This window comes from Mauremys mutica, chromosome 2, assembly GCF_020497125.1.
Source record: "Mauremys mutica isolate MM-2020 ecotype Southern chromosome 2, ASM2049712v1, whole genome shotgun sequence".
In the NCBI taxonomy this organism is placed as follows: Eukaryota; Metazoa; Chordata; order Testudines; family Geoemydidae; genus Mauremys; species Mauremys mutica.
The window spans coordinates 203,799,036-203,817,689 of record NC_059073.1 but is presented as its reverse complement, the minus strand read 5'-3'; the positions used below and the strand labels follow the sequence as shown (position 1 = coordinate 203,817,689).

The following is an 18,654-nucleotide window of genomic DNA, read 5'->3' as shown; positions in this document are numbered from 1 at the left end:
GGCAATGTTGGAAGCGCCAAAATAAAACCAAGCCCTTAATATTTAACTCTATGAAATTTTGAACACAGTCAAGGTTCAGCTCCCTAGCTGTCATAGCAGCTTGCTATAATTACCCCTAAAGGCCATTTGATTTGATAATATATTCACCACTACATAACATTTACATAATGTTTTTCAATTATCTCTTAATATGCAAATATTAGGCTAAAGATGGGAAATGCAACTCCAGTGCTCCTAAAAACTATCAGATGCTATTTAAACATAGAAAAAATTATTTTAACACAACATTATGATGGCACAGTTAAAAGAGAGAGTCTGAAAATGCAAAATGTTTAAAGTATCTACAGCAGCCACACTGCAAATCATGTATTTTTGGATGTGTATTTAAAAATTAAATATTCTATTTTCAAACGTAAGAAAAATATATTTTAAAAATGCTAAAGAAAATAGGCTGCTAAACTCTTCAAAAAAAGAGTTAGAATTCCTGACTGTAACAGGGAAAACTTGCTGCTAGTACTCATCTCTGAATAGCACTTCTCTGAAGTATTCCTCCCAGACAATCCTCTGACATTTTTGAATAATGCTAATAAGAGCACAGCAAATGAAATATCAACATGTGCCTATGAGGTATCAATTCACCTGGTCTCTCCTGACTGCGTGCTTCCCTTATCACTGGCTAATACATGAAAATTAAATGGCATTTCCGGCCCTGCAAGTAGATTGGGCCTCACTGCAATAATTCACACATGGCCAGTCACAACCTACCCTCTTTACTACTTATGAATGAAGCTGAATTCTGTCAGCATTTTCAGCTGGCAACTGACGGAGATGTATTCATATAATCAGCTTATACCGTGTATCTTAGTGAGGGAAATGAAACCAAAAGACATAGGGCTAAATTGTTTTTAAAATTTAATCTCTCCTTTTTAAAAGTGTATATTAATTATTTCTCACAAACAAGAACAGTCACTTTGCTCTGCCAGCTGAGAGCACAGAGACATGCTTTCTTCCACACTAGCAGTACTGTCTTCTCTTTGAGCACCCAAGCATGACCACCTTCTATATTTTACAAACAAGAAATAAGTTGCCAACTTGCTTTTTAAGCCCTTACTAGGACTGGTTGAAAATTTTTCATCAAAATTTTGATTTGATGGAAAATTGGATTTTCAAATGTACAAAAATTCTGGCAGAAACTGTCTGCTTTTCTCAGAATTTTTTAACTTTTTACTGGAAAACCAAAAACCTGAAAGTCAAAATTTTTTAGCCAAAACCAGTTTTCAGCTGAAAATTTTTGGTTTTCAAATGAAAAAAAAAATCAAAATTTGCAGTGGAAAGACACACATTTTACAACCAGTCTTTAGTACCACCCCAAATCACAGGGGTTTTTTTCCTTTCAAAAAACTTTGCCATCTTGTCTGTGAAAAATCCCTTCATTAGCCCAACTCTCCTAATAGCAACTCTCCCATGCTATGATCCAGTCTCTTGGTTAGATATTGTTTTGAAGGCAAAACTTCCTCCCTAGGGAAGGCTAGTAGCATACCTCCTATTTCCTAAAAGTTCTAATTCAGACTGAACTGAAAAGTTATGCCTATCCTAGAAATCCTGCCATGTTGGTCTTCCACTGTCAAACACGGCTCCCTCTTCCCCACCCTAAACTACAGCTGAACAAAGTTTAGCCACTAGTGTGGATGAGGACAAAGTGTATTCCACACCAGATATAGAAATCTTGCTGACGGCTCAACAGAGGAGCATACTTTTTGAATTAAAAGATGAACATATTCACCTTATATGGTTACAAGTCAATTAATCTTTTTTATAAATGAGATAATTGAGTAAGTACCAGGTGATTAATCAAGCAACAAGCGAGTTCAGCTTGTCAGCTGAGGATGGTTAAAGAGAGATAGGAGGAGAAGGACAAAGGCACCCAGGATCTCAAAGATGTGAGATCTCTCCCCATCTCCTGCTCTGTGCCTTGGTGGCAGGCAAGGGCTTGGGGGAAAGCCTCATGCTGTGGGGAACAAACACTTCAAAACACACTTCTAACAACTTTCCAAATAACAGTTCTATTTTCTTCTCATATCCCAAAGCTCGCACAGGAGCCAGAATTGCATCTCACAGCCCGTCTTTGAACAGAAAGTGTGCGTGTATGTTGTTTGCATGTGCACATCAACTGACATACTCAACTGACTACTGTGAGAGGCTACTGCAGTAGGTAGAGGATAATTATATCCCTCAACATAAGAACATAAGAACAGCCGTACCAGGTCAGACCAAAGGTCCATCTAGCCCAGTATCTGTCTACCAACAGTGGCCAATGCCAGGTGCCCCAGAGGGAGTGAACCTAACAGGCAATGATCAAGTGATCACTCTCCTGCCATCCATCTCCATCCTCGGACAAACAGAGGCTAGGGACACCATTCTTTACCCGTCCTGGCTAATAGCCATTTATAGACTTAACCACCATGAATTTATCCAATTTTCTTTTAAACACTGTTATAGTCCTAGCCTTCACAACCTCCTCAGGTAAGGAGTTCCACAAGTTGACTGTGCGCTGCATGAAGAAGAACTTCCTTTTATTTGTTTTAAACCTGCTGCCTATTAATTTCATTTGGTGACCCCTAGTTCTTGTATTATGGGAATAAGTAAATAACTTTTCTTTATCCACTTTCTCAACATCACTCATGATTTTATATACCTCTATCATATCCCCCCTTAGTCTTCTCTTTTCCAAGCTGAAGAGTCCTAGCCTCTTTAATCTTTCCTCATATGGGACCCTCTCCAAACCCCTAATCATTTTAGTTGCCCTTTTCTGAACCTTTTCTAGTGCTAGAATATCTTTTTTGAGGTGAGGAGACCACATCTGTACACAGTATTCAAGATGTGGGCATACCATGGATTTTTTAAGGGCAATAATATATTCTCAGTCTTATTCTCTATCCTCTTTTTAATTATTCCTAACATCCTGTTTGCTTTTTTGACCGCCTCTGCACACTGCGTGGACATCTTCAGAGAACTATCCACGATGACTCCAAGATCTTTTTCCTGACTCGTTGTAGCTAAATTAGCCCCCATCATATTGTATGTATAGTTGGGGTTATTTTTTCCAATGTGCATTTATCCACATTAAATCCACATTTATCCACATTTATCCACATTAAATTTCATTTGCCATTTTGTTGCCCAATCACTTAGTTTTGTGAGATCTTTTTGAAGTTCTTCACAATCTGCTTTGGTCTTAACTATCTTGAGTAGTTTAGTATCATCTGCAAACTTTGCCACCTCACTGTTTACCCCTTTCTCCAGATCATTTATGAATAAATTGAATAGGATTGGTCCTAGGACTGACCCTTGGGGAACACCACTAGTTACCCCTCTCCATTCTGAGAATTTACCATTAATTCCTACCCTTTGTTCCCTGTCTTTTAAGCAGTTCTCAATTCATGAAAGGACCTTCCTTATCAGCATAGCGAGTCATACATCTAACATTTATCTAGGATGCAGGTGTGTTTTGGTCTCAGGCCCAAAAGCTTGCAAGGAAGAATTATAGCTCCTCTGGGTTTGACAGCCTGTCCCCAATGTGTGGTGTGAAACAATTAATGTATCTGGAGCAGTTTAATCTTAGTCTGTGAAAAACAAAGACTAAAGGGGAATGCAAAGAAAAGAGAAACAAGGTTATAATAAACGGGAAAACTATACAAGTTTTGTGATCCGACTCCAATCCTCAAAAAGATGGAGTGAAATCCTGAATCCACTGAAGTCTATGACAAAACTCTCATTGATTTCAACGAGGACAGGATTTCACCTAAAATCTCAGTTTTGACACACATAATGTCATATTTATATTTTCTAATTGCACATGTGACTACTTAAAGAAAATAAACTTTTTGTTATGTGGCAGTAAAATTAACATTTCTTCTTTTTTCAGTAGTAACACTGGAGTTACATGTTAAAAAGATTACATTAGAAGTATTTGTTGTATTTGAGTGAGTAGTATCATAGAAGATGTTTATGATCCAACTTCAGTGCAAGGGGATAAAAGTGTCCAACAGTAGGATAGATCTCTTGCCACATATACATTGAGTGTCCTTAAAAATGCACAATTAAGCATTTCAACAGTTACTGCAACATTTGTGATAATCCTATGCACAAAGAACGCCATATATCAGTGGTGGGCAACCTGCTTCCCACAGCTCCCATTGGCTGGGAACGGTGAACCACAGCCACTGGGCGCTGCGGGAGGCCGTGCCTGCAGATGGTCAACATCAGCAAAATGTCTCGCGGCCTGCAATCAGATTACCCAGATGGACTGTGTGCGGCCTGCAGGCCGCAGGTTGCCCACCGCTGCCATATATATTGCAAACAATAAAAAGCTATAAAGGGCCACTTTTTATGGATGCCCAATGTGCTCTCTCCTTTGATACTGTTCATTATAAGCCAAAGCAAAATAAAAAGCCACATGGCCCTGCTTTTATTTTACTGACCCAGCAACATTGAAACTTAAGATGAACATAAACATCTTTAAGATCTGTAAAAGCCTGAGGGTCTGTAGCTTTCTCTTGTCATGGCTAAAGCTGATCTATTGATCTCTGAGAAGGGCAAGTGAAGTTTAATTGTTAGAAGCTAATTTTTCTTAAGCTTTACATTAGGAAGAATGTCTGAACAGAAATTAAAGTGATAGATGATACTTCAAAATGTACTGCAACATCAATGTTCCAGAGTTTAAGTATCTGTCCTAATTGTTGTACTGGTCTCAGAGTACAGCTCCAGATTTTCAGATTACTCATCTATATTAGTTTTACTTGCAAAAACAAAAAGATTTATTGGCAAAGAATTATAACAATATTTGTACAGTTAAGTTGGACACTTCAGAACTAAATGATGCCACAAAAGAAAAGATAATTCAAGGAAAACAAATTAAGATTTTGTTAAAAACCTTCAGAGGCTTATACTTCAGTCACGTTGACACTTGTGTTGCATTGGCTTTCTGGGAACTATGAGTGATCACTTTGTCCCAGTAAAAGTGTTCACACAATGGAAATTTCAAAAGATACATGCATTATTATTATTTAATGGATTACAGTAACACCCGGACACTAACTGATATCTAGGACCCATTTTTCTAAGCACTTTACAAAGGCAGAGTAAAAGACAGCCTCTGCCACCCTCTCACCCCAAAAGCCTAAATAGACAAGACAGGCAATGAATTGGAGAAAAGACAGATTATGATCTCCCTTGTACACATGGGGGACACAGAGATTAAGGGTTGAATCCAATGCTCATTGAAATCAAGGAGTCTTTCCACCAGTGTCAATGGGTGTTAGACCAGGCTGCAAGTGACTTGCACAAGGTCACAGAGGTAGTCTGTGGCAGGAATTGAGTATATTAGAATTGGCTCAAAGTGTGTGTGTGCACACACATGTGTGAGTACACACACACACACACACATACATATGCGAGCATGCACACACAAAAATATCGATGCAGAAGCCTTCTCACAGTCATCATCTCAAGTAACAAACAATACCATGTGACTCCTTTGATCAATCAAAAAGAAGCACAATAGTTTGAATTTTAAATATTCATAACAGACCCAAGGGACTGTCTACATGTTTCACAAGATACACAAACACGGGAATCCATTATATCTGGCCCATAGCATTCTTATGGAAGGAATAGCAGGACTTTCAGAAACCATCCTCGGACTACTCACCACACAAAGGGCCAGTTTCTTCCAGGACACCACCAACATTCTTCAAAAATTGTGCAACATTAACAACCTCCCTCAGTAGACTCTCCTTGCCACCATGGATGTCACCTCCCAGTATACCAACATCCCTCACAATGATGTCATTGCTGCCTGCCTCAAATATCTTCAAAACAAATGGAAAACACTCAGATATCCACCCAAACACATTGGCAAATTCATCCATTTCATCCTCACTCATAACAATTTTACATTAAACAACGAACACTTTGTCCAAACCATGGGAACAACCATAGATACTAGGATGGCTCCCCACTACGCCAACCTCTTCATGGGCCACCTTGAAGAATTTCTGGACAAATGCACCAATGATATATCTGATATCTGATATTTGCCATCCTCTGGACAGATGACCTAATCTCCCTCATAGATTTCCACCACAACTTCAACAACCACCACTCATCCATCAGACTCTCTCTAGAACACTCCCACACCAACATTAACTTCCTCGACACCGTGACCAACTTAAACAATAGAACCCTACAGACAACTATACACAAGGAATTCCTGGATCACCATGCTAACCTCCACACATCTAGTACACACCCCAAACACACCAAGAAAGCTGTTATCCATAGCCAGGCACTCAGATACCATAGAATATGCTCCAACAGAGAAGTAGATCACACCATGGAACAGGCCACCCAAATACCCGAAGAGAACCGGCTTCAATACGGGGGGAAAAAATTCTCTGCTTGTCACCTACCACCCCACATTGGAACCCATACGAGATATCATTAAACAATTATGACCCATTCTCGATGGGGACCACATCGTGAAATGAATAGTTTCTGAACCACCTCCTCTCACCTTCAAATAACCTCCCAACCTCATCATCAGGCCCAAGGTCCCCCACAGTCCAGGAGACACCAACTCAAAGAGGCATCAGACTTTGCCATAACAACAGATGCTAAGCCTGCAGATACATCTCCACTGCAACAATGATCAATACACCCCATAATATACCTTTCAAGGACCATGGGTCCTGCACATGCTTGTCACAAAATGTGGTATACCTCATCCAGTGCACTAACTACCCCAACAACAATTATGTGGGTGAAATGAGACAATTACTATCCTCTTAAGTGAACTTGCACAGAAAAATGGTAAACAAGTCAAAACAGCATGTCACTCCATATCTGATCTCTCATTCCCCATCCTCAAAGGAAACCTGCAAAAGAGAAGCCTGAGAACTTAAATGCATAACTATGCTAGATAGCAAAAGTCATGGACTTAATAAAGACACTGGATTTATAGTTCATTACAACAATATGTAACCCACTAAACCTCCTTTGTCCTATGACTGTAAAAGTGTTAACTGCTCACTTCACCTTAAATGATCTCTTGCAATATGTATTAACTTCTTATCTGTTCCACCTTGTATCTTGCTGTGACACTCTGAGTTGCTTTTCCAGAGTTCTGTGTAAGCTCGAAAGGTTGTCTCTTTCACCAACAGAAGTTGGTTCAGTAAAAGATATTACTTCACCCATCCTGTGTCTTTAAAAAATATCAAAAGATACTTGTTGAATAAATGTATACCATCATATTGAAGTCTCTTATTAACACAATCTGGTCAGCCAAACCACCCCTGAGAGGGAATCCCTCTATTAATGCACCGAACAGTTACTGCATAGGCATTCAAAGTGCAAGCTTTCCTGTAGCATCCTGCAAATGTGTCTGAAACTTGGCTTGTGAAGACCACATCTAAAGGTAAGTGGTAAATTCATATATTTCATGTCCAGTGAGTCCTTGACATTAATAATAAGAATGCCAGTTAGTCCCAGTTGTGCTGCTGGTTTCTGTGATAGGGAAATCAACCCACAGGGGACAGGATATTATTTTCAGGGCTTGTGAATTCTGCAGAATTTGCTATGGAATCCATCCCTCAGCCTCAGAACCGTGCCCCAGAATCCACGTATTGTTAATTATTCCACTGCTGATCATTTTAGCAGAAACATCCGCTGATGTGTTTACCCCACAATCCCAAACTGTCTCCCATATCTCCGCAGGTGCCAAAAGCCCCAACTGTCTTCTACCCAGCTGTAAAAAGAAAACTCTTACTCACTGTGAATATAAAAGTCTCTAGCGTATCAAAAACAGCATCACAATAAATTTAATGGAATCATTAAAACAACATAGGGCTACTGTACCGAGTGTGTTGTTCAGTATATTTAATTAATTAATTGACAAGCTATATTTATTTTAAATGAAGCTGCATCAAACCTTCCAATCTGCCATGAAAAAGTGTCAAATCCAAGAATCTTATTGTAAATTTTAGGCTCAACTTGCTGCAGAATACATGGGGCCCTGACTATTTTTATTAATGATGTACTCAGAAATTAATCACGTAAGTGAGGAAAGAAGGTCCAGAATGGATTTCAAGACAATTTTGCTTTGAAGTCCAATTTGCATAGCATTAATCTTTCAGGCAGCAGTGAGCAATGGGCAAAACTTAAAATGTTCAAAGATTGGTTTAATTAAACACCAAAAAGTTTGGCTGCACATCTCAGCTATCTGAATCACTTTAATCTCCAGAACCGCAGTAGTCATTTCACAAGCCTAGATGCTACTTTAAGATTTTTGTTGCTTCCTTGTTCTGGTCAGGCCAGAAATATTGTGAAAAGAGCTTTTCTTGCTATATTTGCATTACCTCTTTTTTCTATCCCCACAGGAACCAAGAAGTGCAGAGGTGCACAAGAGATAAAATGAAAAAAGTTAATTCATCTGATGCTCAGAAAAGGTTCAGTTTGCAAGATGGGTGACATTTGGGGATCTTATTCCACTCAAACCTGTATCCATGGCAATAATCAGATTTCTTTCAGCTCAATCTTTCCATTTGTTGGACTATCTGTGTTGACATTTATTTCATTATTTCTCCTGATCTATTTTTTTTAAATAAAAGATAAGAGGGGCCCAAACTATTGCTCCAGGCACTTGTGATAATATTTAAAAAATTGTTACTATTTAGCATGCCATCAATTTCGCCAATGGATTGGTAGAAAATAAACACTGACAAACTCTTCCATTCCAACATTCCTCACGTTTCTCCTTTCTCCAAAATCCAAGAAGAATAGATTCATAGATGTTTAAGGCCAGAAGAGGCCATCATTTAGACTTACCTCTTGTATCATACAGGCCTTAAAATTTCAGGCAATTACCCCAGCATTGACCCCAGTAAATTGTGCTTGACTAACCATATCTTCCAGAAATACATCTAATCTTGATTTGAAGACAATGAAAGCTGGAGAATCCACTCCTTTTGGTAATTTGTTCCAGTGGTTAGTCACCTGCATGGTTAAAAATGTGTGCTTTTCTTCTCATTTGAATTTGTCTGGCTTTAACTTCCAGCAATTGGTCTGTTGTGCCTTTCACCACAAGATTAAAGAGCCCTTTAGCACCCGGTATTTACTCCCCAGGAAAGTACTTGTACCCTGTAAACAAGTCACCTCTTGGTCTTCATCTTCGATAAGCTAAACAGACTGAATTCCTTAAAGTCCTCGCTGTAAGCCACATTTTTCCAATCCTCAAATCATTTATGTGGCTCTTCTCTGCACCCTCTCCAATTTTTCCACATCCTTTTTTAAAAATGTGGACACCAGAACTGTGTGAAGTATTCCAGTATCTGCCTCACCAATGCCATTATACACCTCCCTATTTGTCCTCACTAATCCCCCGCATGTATACAGCCATGCATCGCAATAACCCTTTTGGCTACTGCATTGCAGGAGGGATTTGCAGTGTACCCTAAAGATTAAGAGTTAGAACAAGGACAGGAGACAATTCCAAAGTCAAGGGCCTCTCACATATAAAGCCTCATGGCAGCTTGAACAGCTCTACTTACCACATGGGAAGAGAGGGTTGTTTGCTTAAAAAAAATAATATTATTTTGCCAAGATTAAGCTCAGATTTTACTGAATCAACTTTCAGCTTTACCTTAAAAGGTATGAGCATATTTATTGTCCCAGTAATCAACAGCTAGTAATAAATGTCCAAAAGTCCCTTAAGAATTATGATCAGCCTAGAGTGCTTTGTCCCTTCTCCTGACCATTGTAATGGCAGGAAATATTTTATTTGAATTACCGAATTACTGTTGAATTGTTATTACCGGAAGGTGTTAGATATCCTGGTGATGGATGGATCAGCAGGCACTGCAGAGTGCCAGTTAAAGTGAGAGGCCATAGATTCTCTCCCTCCTCCCCCCGCATCACCTGACCATCCTTCACCCCTCTCAGGTGCCCACCCCAGAAGTCGGACCCCATCCACATTCACTAGCCCATGAGCTTCTACACCTACTCCCTCCGAATTTGACTGAGTGGAACTTGGCACACAGTGTTGCAGTCCACTCAGGTTTGGTCTAGCCCAAAAGTGATCAGGCCATGGCACAAGTACTCCCCCCCCTGCCCCCAGGCTTCACGGCCTATGGGATGGATGAACAAAATGAATGCAACATAAAAAAGCAAGAAGTAGGATGCTGAAGGATTTAACTAATTTGCCAGGTTAGAGTGACATAACTAACAAATCCAAGATGACATGGGCACCTGCTCTATTTTCCCTCACCTTCCCTTTTCTATACAAGAAAATTGCCATCTTACTGTCATACTTTTATTGGCTCACGTACAAGTTTCATAGACTTGTGAAAATGTAACTGAGGGAGGAAACGTGAGAACAACTCCACTTTTTTCATCTCTCTCTGCAATATTTCTGGGGGTTTATATTGTTCATGTTTGGAAGAAAAAAACATATAAAGTTACAAGCAAGAAAAACGTTTAAAATGTAGCTATAAAATCATAAAATTACAGCATTTGTCGTATCGGGTCAGACCAAATGGCCCATCAAGTCTCATATGCTGATTTCTGCAGTGGCCAATATTTTTCTATATCAGAGAAGGACTTAAAAGAAAAAAAATAAAACTGTAATGCATTTGTTGATTGTGCATGAAGAAAAAATTGCTTCCTGACCCCTGAAGCAATCAGTTTACTCCCTGAAGCATGAGATTTTATTACATTCATCTCAGCAGGCATAACCATGCAGACTACTCTACACCTCCTAAACCCCCTACACATTTTATTTGACAAAATGACACTGGATCTGTAAGAATTTCTAAACTCTTTCAATTCTGCAGCATGGAAATCCGTTAGATTGGACAAGAACTAGAGAGAGAAAGCCAAAAATCTGTATACTAACGGTATCAACTCCACATCAAATGGGTATTAAAATTGTGACAGTCTGTACTCCCTTTTATAGGACTATGATAAATTTTGTACAAAGTATGCCTTGTCAGGTATCATTTGAAAACTCATAATTTCTTGATCATTATTTCCCAGGTAAAATGTGTGTGGCAACATTGCAAGTAAAGCTATAGGATTCCTCTGTATGGTATTACTAGACATATTCCAAGTCTGGGGGGGGGGGGAGCAGCCACAAACCAGTTCCCCAGGAACAAAAGGCTAGCCAATGCCTCAGCCAGGTGTTAGCAAAATCAAATGGAGCATCACCTGGTTAAGTGGTCATTCTTTGGCAAGAAAGAGGATGTGGGTGAAAATCTACATCTTGACAAAGAAACAGTTGGGAGTTCCCATCCACACAGACTTTCTGTCTCCTGAACTTCAATTTGAGATGATTCTTAAAGAAGAGAAAGAGCCGTAAAGAGGAGATGCCCCCAGGATTCCTCCTCTCTCTCTACCCACGGCATCTACAACACCTGAAGAAGAAAGGCAACAGCCGTGGACTGGGGAAGGGATCCTGACTGAAAAATTCAGCCAGTAAGAATTCTAAAAGACATATAGTGAGAGAGACCTTTCCTTTGAATTCACTCTAGCTTGTTAAGTTAGGCGTTAGCTGCAATTTACTTATATTTTCTTGTAACCAATTCTGACTTTTATGCCTCATTATGTATAATCACTTAAAATCTACCTTTTGAAGTTAACACACTTGTTTTATGGTTTTTATCTAGATAGTTTGGACTGAAGTGTTTGGGAAGCTCCATTTGGGATAACAGGATTTGTGCATATCATTTTCTATTAATAAAATGACAGACTTCATGAGCGCTTGTATTGTCCAGGAGAGAGCTGGGCAGTACAAGATGCACATTTCTGGGGGAAAGTCTGGGACTGGGTATTGGCTGGTGTTGCTCCTGCAGTGTAATTCAGGCGTGGCTGGCTGTAGCACTGTTGCAGTAGAGCTGGGAGTATGTGAGCTGACAGCAAAGCAGTGTAAAAAGCACTCCAGGTTGGAGAACTCAGAGCACATAGCTGTTCATTAGTCCAGAATGTACACTGGGTAACGTCACAATAATATACTGGCACTTAAAAAAAGTGTCAAAAAAACCCACCCTGTAAAATAATCAAGATTAGCACTAATGCACGACTGAATGGAATTCACTGCAATTAAAACAAAAACAAAACCACACAAAAATCATACCAATGAAAAAGTTGTATATTTAACACAAGCTCTACGATGATATACAGCATGAGTGATATAAACACGGGTGGTCTATAGTAAAATTTAAGTGCAGATCTGTTCAACAGACCTTAACCGCCACCCATCAAAACAATTAAATGGAAAGATTGAGTTCAACATCTGTCTCTTATTGCCACATACTCAAAAACTACTCTAAGCCTGGCATGACTTACTACAGAATTACTCAGTCATAGAATGTAGGCTTAAAAATGGCATTAGAATGTAAATCTCGTACCAATAATGAGAAAAGTCAGCACAAAAACTGCCTTCATAATATATACCACTGCAATCTTTAGTTTTCATTTGTACAAAGACTCATCTACAAGTCTGGTGTCTTCTTGTCAGTTTCAACATGGCAGTTTCAGTTGAAACTTGGTACTAAACACAGTGCAATGTGGAAAACCAGCAACAAGCATTGAAAACTGTGAAGCAATTTTGTATAAAAAATAAATACTAGTAATAATTAATGATGCAAGAGAAGGGACCATGGTCTAGTGGTCTGAGCACAGGATAGCAAACAAAGAATTGCTCAGTTTTCATCTTAACTTTGACATCAATTTTCTCTGTGGCAATAAGCAAGTCATTTAACCTGACTGCCTCAATAAAAGTTGGGAATACCACCAATTACCTGCTAAAATTGGGTTTGGTGATGAAAAAGTTATCGAATGTTTGTAAAGCAGATCAAAGCAGAGACATGTTGTACAAAATGCTTAACATAACATTCTTGTTACAGAATTTTGCAAACCCCATATCTCCAACAAATTTCACTACATCCAGATCTGTTTTTCTATCTGAAGTGCCCAACAGTCTCCCTCATGAAGCTTCATTACTGAAGGTTAAGCTTTCTTCAGGACTCCCACTTATCTCAACCTCAGTTTTACACATTTTTGTAGTATCCCCCAAAGCCCTCAAAACCGGGGTTTTAACTATACACAGTTTATATCTCAGAGGTTGGTCCTTCAATAGAAGAAGGAAGTAACTAAAATCACAGGATCTGTACCACAGGAATCCATGCAAGATTAGTGAGATGCCAATGACATTCGTGCTTCTATTGTCACAGTAATTTGCAAGCATGCTTCCCCCAGGTCAGACTGGCAGAGTCCCTGGGGGAGAAGAGACTTGCTTTCCTCTGCAGCATGGGGCCTGGGTCACTAGAGTAAGTGGTGGATTCTCTGTAATTTAAAGTCTTTAAATCATGCTTTCAGGACATCAGTAACTCATCCAGAAGTTAGGGGTCTATTACAGGAATGGGCGGGTGAAGTTCTGTAGCCCGTAATGTGCAGAATGTGACTACATTGGCACGATGGTCCTTTCTGGCCTTAAAGTCTATGATGTGCCCCGCAACACTTCTGGGCCTTCCATGTTATACTGTGTATTGTGGTAGTACCCAAAAGGCTTACTCGGGATTGGAACCCATTGTGCAAGGTGCTGAACAAACACAAAGCAGGACAGGTCTTGCGGGGTTACCAGCCTATGCTATGGCATTGGGAATCAGAATGCAGGAAAAGAACATTTCAGGTTCAATTTACATTTGGTCACATGTTACTTGTATCTAAGATGGAAGGAAAGGGGGTGAGAGAGGGTGTTGAAGACCCCACAGCCAGTGGGGAAAAAGTGGGGATTTCAGTGTTCTGTCTGCCCTTCCTGCCTTCTCAGTTAAGTCTATTTGGGATGATGTATGCATGTAATGTGGACCACAACAATGTCGGCAAATCCGCTACTATGGGTGTGTCATGAGTGACTCATGGAATGTCACCAGGATTATCACAGCAGATTTAGGGGTGCTACTGTATGATAGCACCCCACAATGCACAGAACCTCGTGTGGGGGCGGGGGAAGGGGAGAGACAATCTTGGTTAAATAAGACCTTCAATTGATTTGCCCACCTCATCTCTCTCTTTCCAGGGTAACTTGGTAGAACACACATGGTCAGGGCCGCCCAGAGGGGGGGGCAAAGGGGGCAATTTGCCCCGGGCCCCGGGCTCCGCAGGGGCCCCCAAGAGAAGAGCGGAGGCTCCCGCCTCCGCCCCTCTCCTGGAGCCTCAGCGTCTCCGGCGGGGCCCCTGAGCCCCGCCCCGCTCAGAGACGGTCCCGCCCCGGCCCCGGCCCCAGCCCCAGCCTCTTACCGAGCACGTCTCTGGCGGGGCCTGAGCTCCGTCCCGCTCAGAGCCGCGTGGTGAGCGGGGCGGGGCTGGGAGCTCCAACGGGGCCTGAGCCCCGCCCCGCTCAGAGCGCCGTGGGGAGGGGGCGGGGCAGCTGCCTCCGCTCGGCATGGAGCTCACAGCCCCGCCCCCTCACCACGCGGCTCTGAGCGGGACGGAGCTCAGGCCCCGCCGGAGACGTGCTTGGTAAGAGGCTGGGGCCGGGACCGGGGCGGGGCCGGGGGCGGGACCGGGACCGGGACCCGCCGCCGCCACCGAAGCGCAGCCCGGTCTTCGGCGGCGGGGGGCCCCTTCCGTTCCAGGACCTGCCGCCAAAGTGCCCCGAAGACCCGCGGCGGGAGCCCCCCGCCGCCAAATTACCGCCGAAGCGGGACCCGCCGCCGAAGCGCAGCCCGGTCTTCGGCGGCGGGGGGCCCCTTCTGTGCCGGGACCCGCCGCCTAAGTGCCCGGAAGGCCCGCGGTGGGGACCCCCCCCCACCACCGAATTACCGCCGAAGACCGGGCTGCGCTTCGGCGGCGGGTCCCGCTTCGGCGGTAATTCGGCGGCGGGGGGCTCCCGCCGCGGGTCTTCGGGGCACTTTGGCGGCGGGTCCCGGAACGGAAGGGCCCCCCGCCACCGAAGACCCCGGGCCCCCGGAATCCTCTGGACGGCCCTGCACATGGTACCATGAGACAGAGCTATCCCAAGGTACAAAACTCCCTTACTGAGGAAATCAGAGTTACTGAAGGCCTTACTAGGTTCAGGTCCAACTGCAAAACCTCTATCTTAACCTAAACTTTCCCACAACAACAGCTGTAATATAAGACTAGTAACTAATGTGAAATATCCTCCTCTATCACAGCCCCAGTCCCTATTCAGGACACACTGAGGCCAATGGGTAAGAGGGACAGACAGACACCAATCTTGTTCTCTTAATATTTCAGCTGCCCTGTTTTGGAGGACTTGATTTAGCAAGGCACTTAGCATACACAGAATTTAAAGCATGTTCTTATGCTTCATTGATTTGGGATTTGGATTTAAGCATATGCTTTGCTGAACTAGAACCTAATTCCAAGTTATCAGTCACTTTGAGAATGAGACCAAATAAAAATTCAGATCCAAAAGCCAAACGCAATGTATGCACTTAGCCCTCTCCTTAAAACTTTGCTTGGAAGAGTGGGGTACTTTAAAAAAGTCCATGGGATATGCAGGATTTATCTTTTTATCATCTTATGGTATTTAATACAGTGGAGCAAACAGAAAATAATCAGAGGCAAAAGCTGCTAGACTGTCCATTATTTATGAAGAATGATTTATCAGCTTTGCACTTTAAAGAAAGTTTCTACCACTTAATATTTCAGGAGCAGAGAGTAATTCTTTGTGCCTTTTAAATTATACACTTTAGAAACTGTAAAAAAAACCCAAAAACCTGCGTTCCAATACAATAATGGCTAGCTCTGAATTTCTAAAGAAGAAACAGTTGCAGCCTGAATGCACATTTTGAAACACAAAACATTAACTGTGAGACAACCCTTGCCCTAGACGGTAACTGCTGATTTTAAGACTACAGATCAGCAACACAGCCTCTATTTTCAATTGAAAAGGAAAGTTTCCGTACATGTTCTCCTAAATGTCAGTTCTAGTTTGTACTTCTCAACATAATAAACTAAAAGTGGTACTTGGCTGCTAACCACAGAGGATCTGACACAAACAACTGCATATGCTGTTTTAGAGGAGGTGTTTGGTTTTTTTTAGTAAATGTTATACTATATTTCATTATGGCTTTGTAAATGACCTTATAATTGTAATTCCACATAAACAACCATATTAAAAACATTAAGACTGCACAGTTAGATACTCAAAAGTCAAGAACCGTCACAGCATGATCAACCTTACCCATGTGCATGCATTATGAGGCAGTATTTAACAACACAATGGGCCAGATCCACAGCTGGTGTGTATGAGTGTAGCTTAATTGAAGCAATCCACACCAAGTGAAGAACCTGCCCAATGCTTTTTAATACTAAACCGTGGCTACATAATGTACACGCTTACAAAAGAACCCCGTGCAAAATACACTCTGATTGTGCAGAATATAGTTTACAACAAGTTGTAACTTGATCAAAGCAAAACCAAATTTCACTGGGATATTAAAAGGAATTCCCCATCAGCAAGAGCTATTTCCAGGTAAACACACACTTAAGCTGTACAGCTCCTCAAAGAAGGCGATAGGATTTGCTGTTTAATTGTTATTGCTGGGAGGTACTAGATATGCAATGTGACCAACAGGATAGACAGACAGCTCAGCAGGCACTGCAGAGCACTATTTAAAGTGAGGGGCCATAGATTCCCCGCCCCCCCGCATCACCTGACCACTCTTTTCCCCTCTCCTGCCCAATAGCTTGGCCCCACCCCCCAACCCTAGGTAAACATTAACTTTCTGTCTCTAACAGTACAGGTCCTCCATAAGGTGATAGGATTTTTTTTAAGATGCCAAAAATGTATTTTCCCCTTTTTTGTCTTCATGCTCAAATAGGACTGACAATAAACTTTTTTTAAAAAACAAGAGCTTACTCAATCTGGCCCCCCAAAGACCAGGCATTGAAAAATTTTGAACCCAAAAGGTGAAAGCCTCTGGAAGTTACAAGTCCCTGAAATGAACAGTACCATACAAGATGATGCCCATTCTAATTAGAAGCCAACTCTCTGCTGCCCACCCAGACTCTCTTAACCTTTGCTTCTCTGCCCCAAACATTCCATCCCTGATACCTCGTATTGCCCACTTTTCCCAGGTTTGTATCTCTTACTGCTCTCTTTCCCTGCCTTCCCTGAATCCTTCCTCCAAAACTCTCTACCAAATATGTATTAGGTTTTTTAAAAATCCCACAGAATTAACACAAAATTCTTTATATATTCATTTTTATTAAAAAATACTTTTAAGTGAATGGAAACAAACAAACCTCACAATCTTTCTGTTGTAATGCACCTCTTCAAACAGGGTGCTAAAAAGATTGGCGTGGAATGGTGACATCACCATTTGAAGAGGCTATACTAGTACTAATGATTCCGGATGTTATTGTGCACTGGCAAACAACTGAGTGGGGAGAAACCAGGATATAAATCATGGAAAATCATCAAAACGTATTATTTCCCCCAAAAAATATTTACCAGCAGAGACTTCATACAAGCCAGCGGTTGCACATATGAAACTCTTCAGTCTTATATCCTAGCCAGTGGCAGTAAGATTATTTGGGCGGGAGACACCCATGACAGCATATCCAACTACAATTGTCATGTCTCTTCAGTCCTATTACAGTAGTTCTATAACGGGCTGTAGTCTGAACTATTCATTTAGTGTTCCTTTTATACTGTTCAGTGGGGTTTTTTAATGCTGGAATTCAAAACCGATACTATGTTATTATCTTGGACGCATACAGTCTGAGCAGCTACTTTGAAGGCTTTAAGTGATGGGCCAGCACAAGGCTATTCTCTGCACAGGGAAGAATTTCACCTTTGGTGTACTGTTCTCTTGGCATCCTGCACTTAAAAGCATTAGATGAAGTATCAGCCAAATCATACTTTTTAAATTGAACTTCTGATTTATGTTGCAGAGCCTGAGGGAATAACAACCAAAGTAACACTTATAACCATTAGCTCTCGCTTTTCTGACTTCCTCAGTTTTGTTGCACAGGGCCGCAGCGGGCTCAGGGGCAAGAGGAAAGGAAAGATTTCATTAGCATAGAGAATGTAGAAAAAGAATGTGTGCGGTAGAAATTGAATGGCAAAGTTGTGCTGCCAACTTGGGCTGTATGGAAATGGAACTTGTGGCAATGTCTGTTGGCAAATACAGGAACGATAATAATACTGATTTGTAACCAAAATGATACATAATACACTGAGTCATACATTGCTACGCTATACTAATTAAGAAATGAAAATGATAAATGTATACAGAGTAAAACTATATAGGTATAGTACTCAAAACTAATTGTAAACTGTTTGAAATTATATCATTAACTTTCTACTGTAATTTTGTTATTCTACAGTGCACTATTATAGTAAATGATGTGTGTAATAGCTGACATTTATGTAGAGTTTTAAATACTGTAATATATTTACAAACTATGGGTTTACTTGCAGGTTTACACCTTACGAGCCCCTAGGCACAGCATCTTCAGCGCACACACACACACACACACACACACACACACACACACACCCACACCTGCCTACAGCTGGCCTTCGTGTTTTCCGTAAAAAATGAAACTTTTAACCCACTTTTAACTTTT

At 41.3% G+C, this 18,654-nt stretch overlaps 1 protein-coding gene across 4 annotated transcripts in view; it reads right to left on the bottom strand.

Moving 5' to 3' along the window:
* The window catches only part of ELMO1 (engulfment and cell motility 1), a 459,394-nt gene that overhangs the window by 196,651 nt on the left and 244,089 nt on the right, over window positions 1–18,654 (bottom strand). The gene's annotated exons all lie outside the window — the stretch shown is intronic.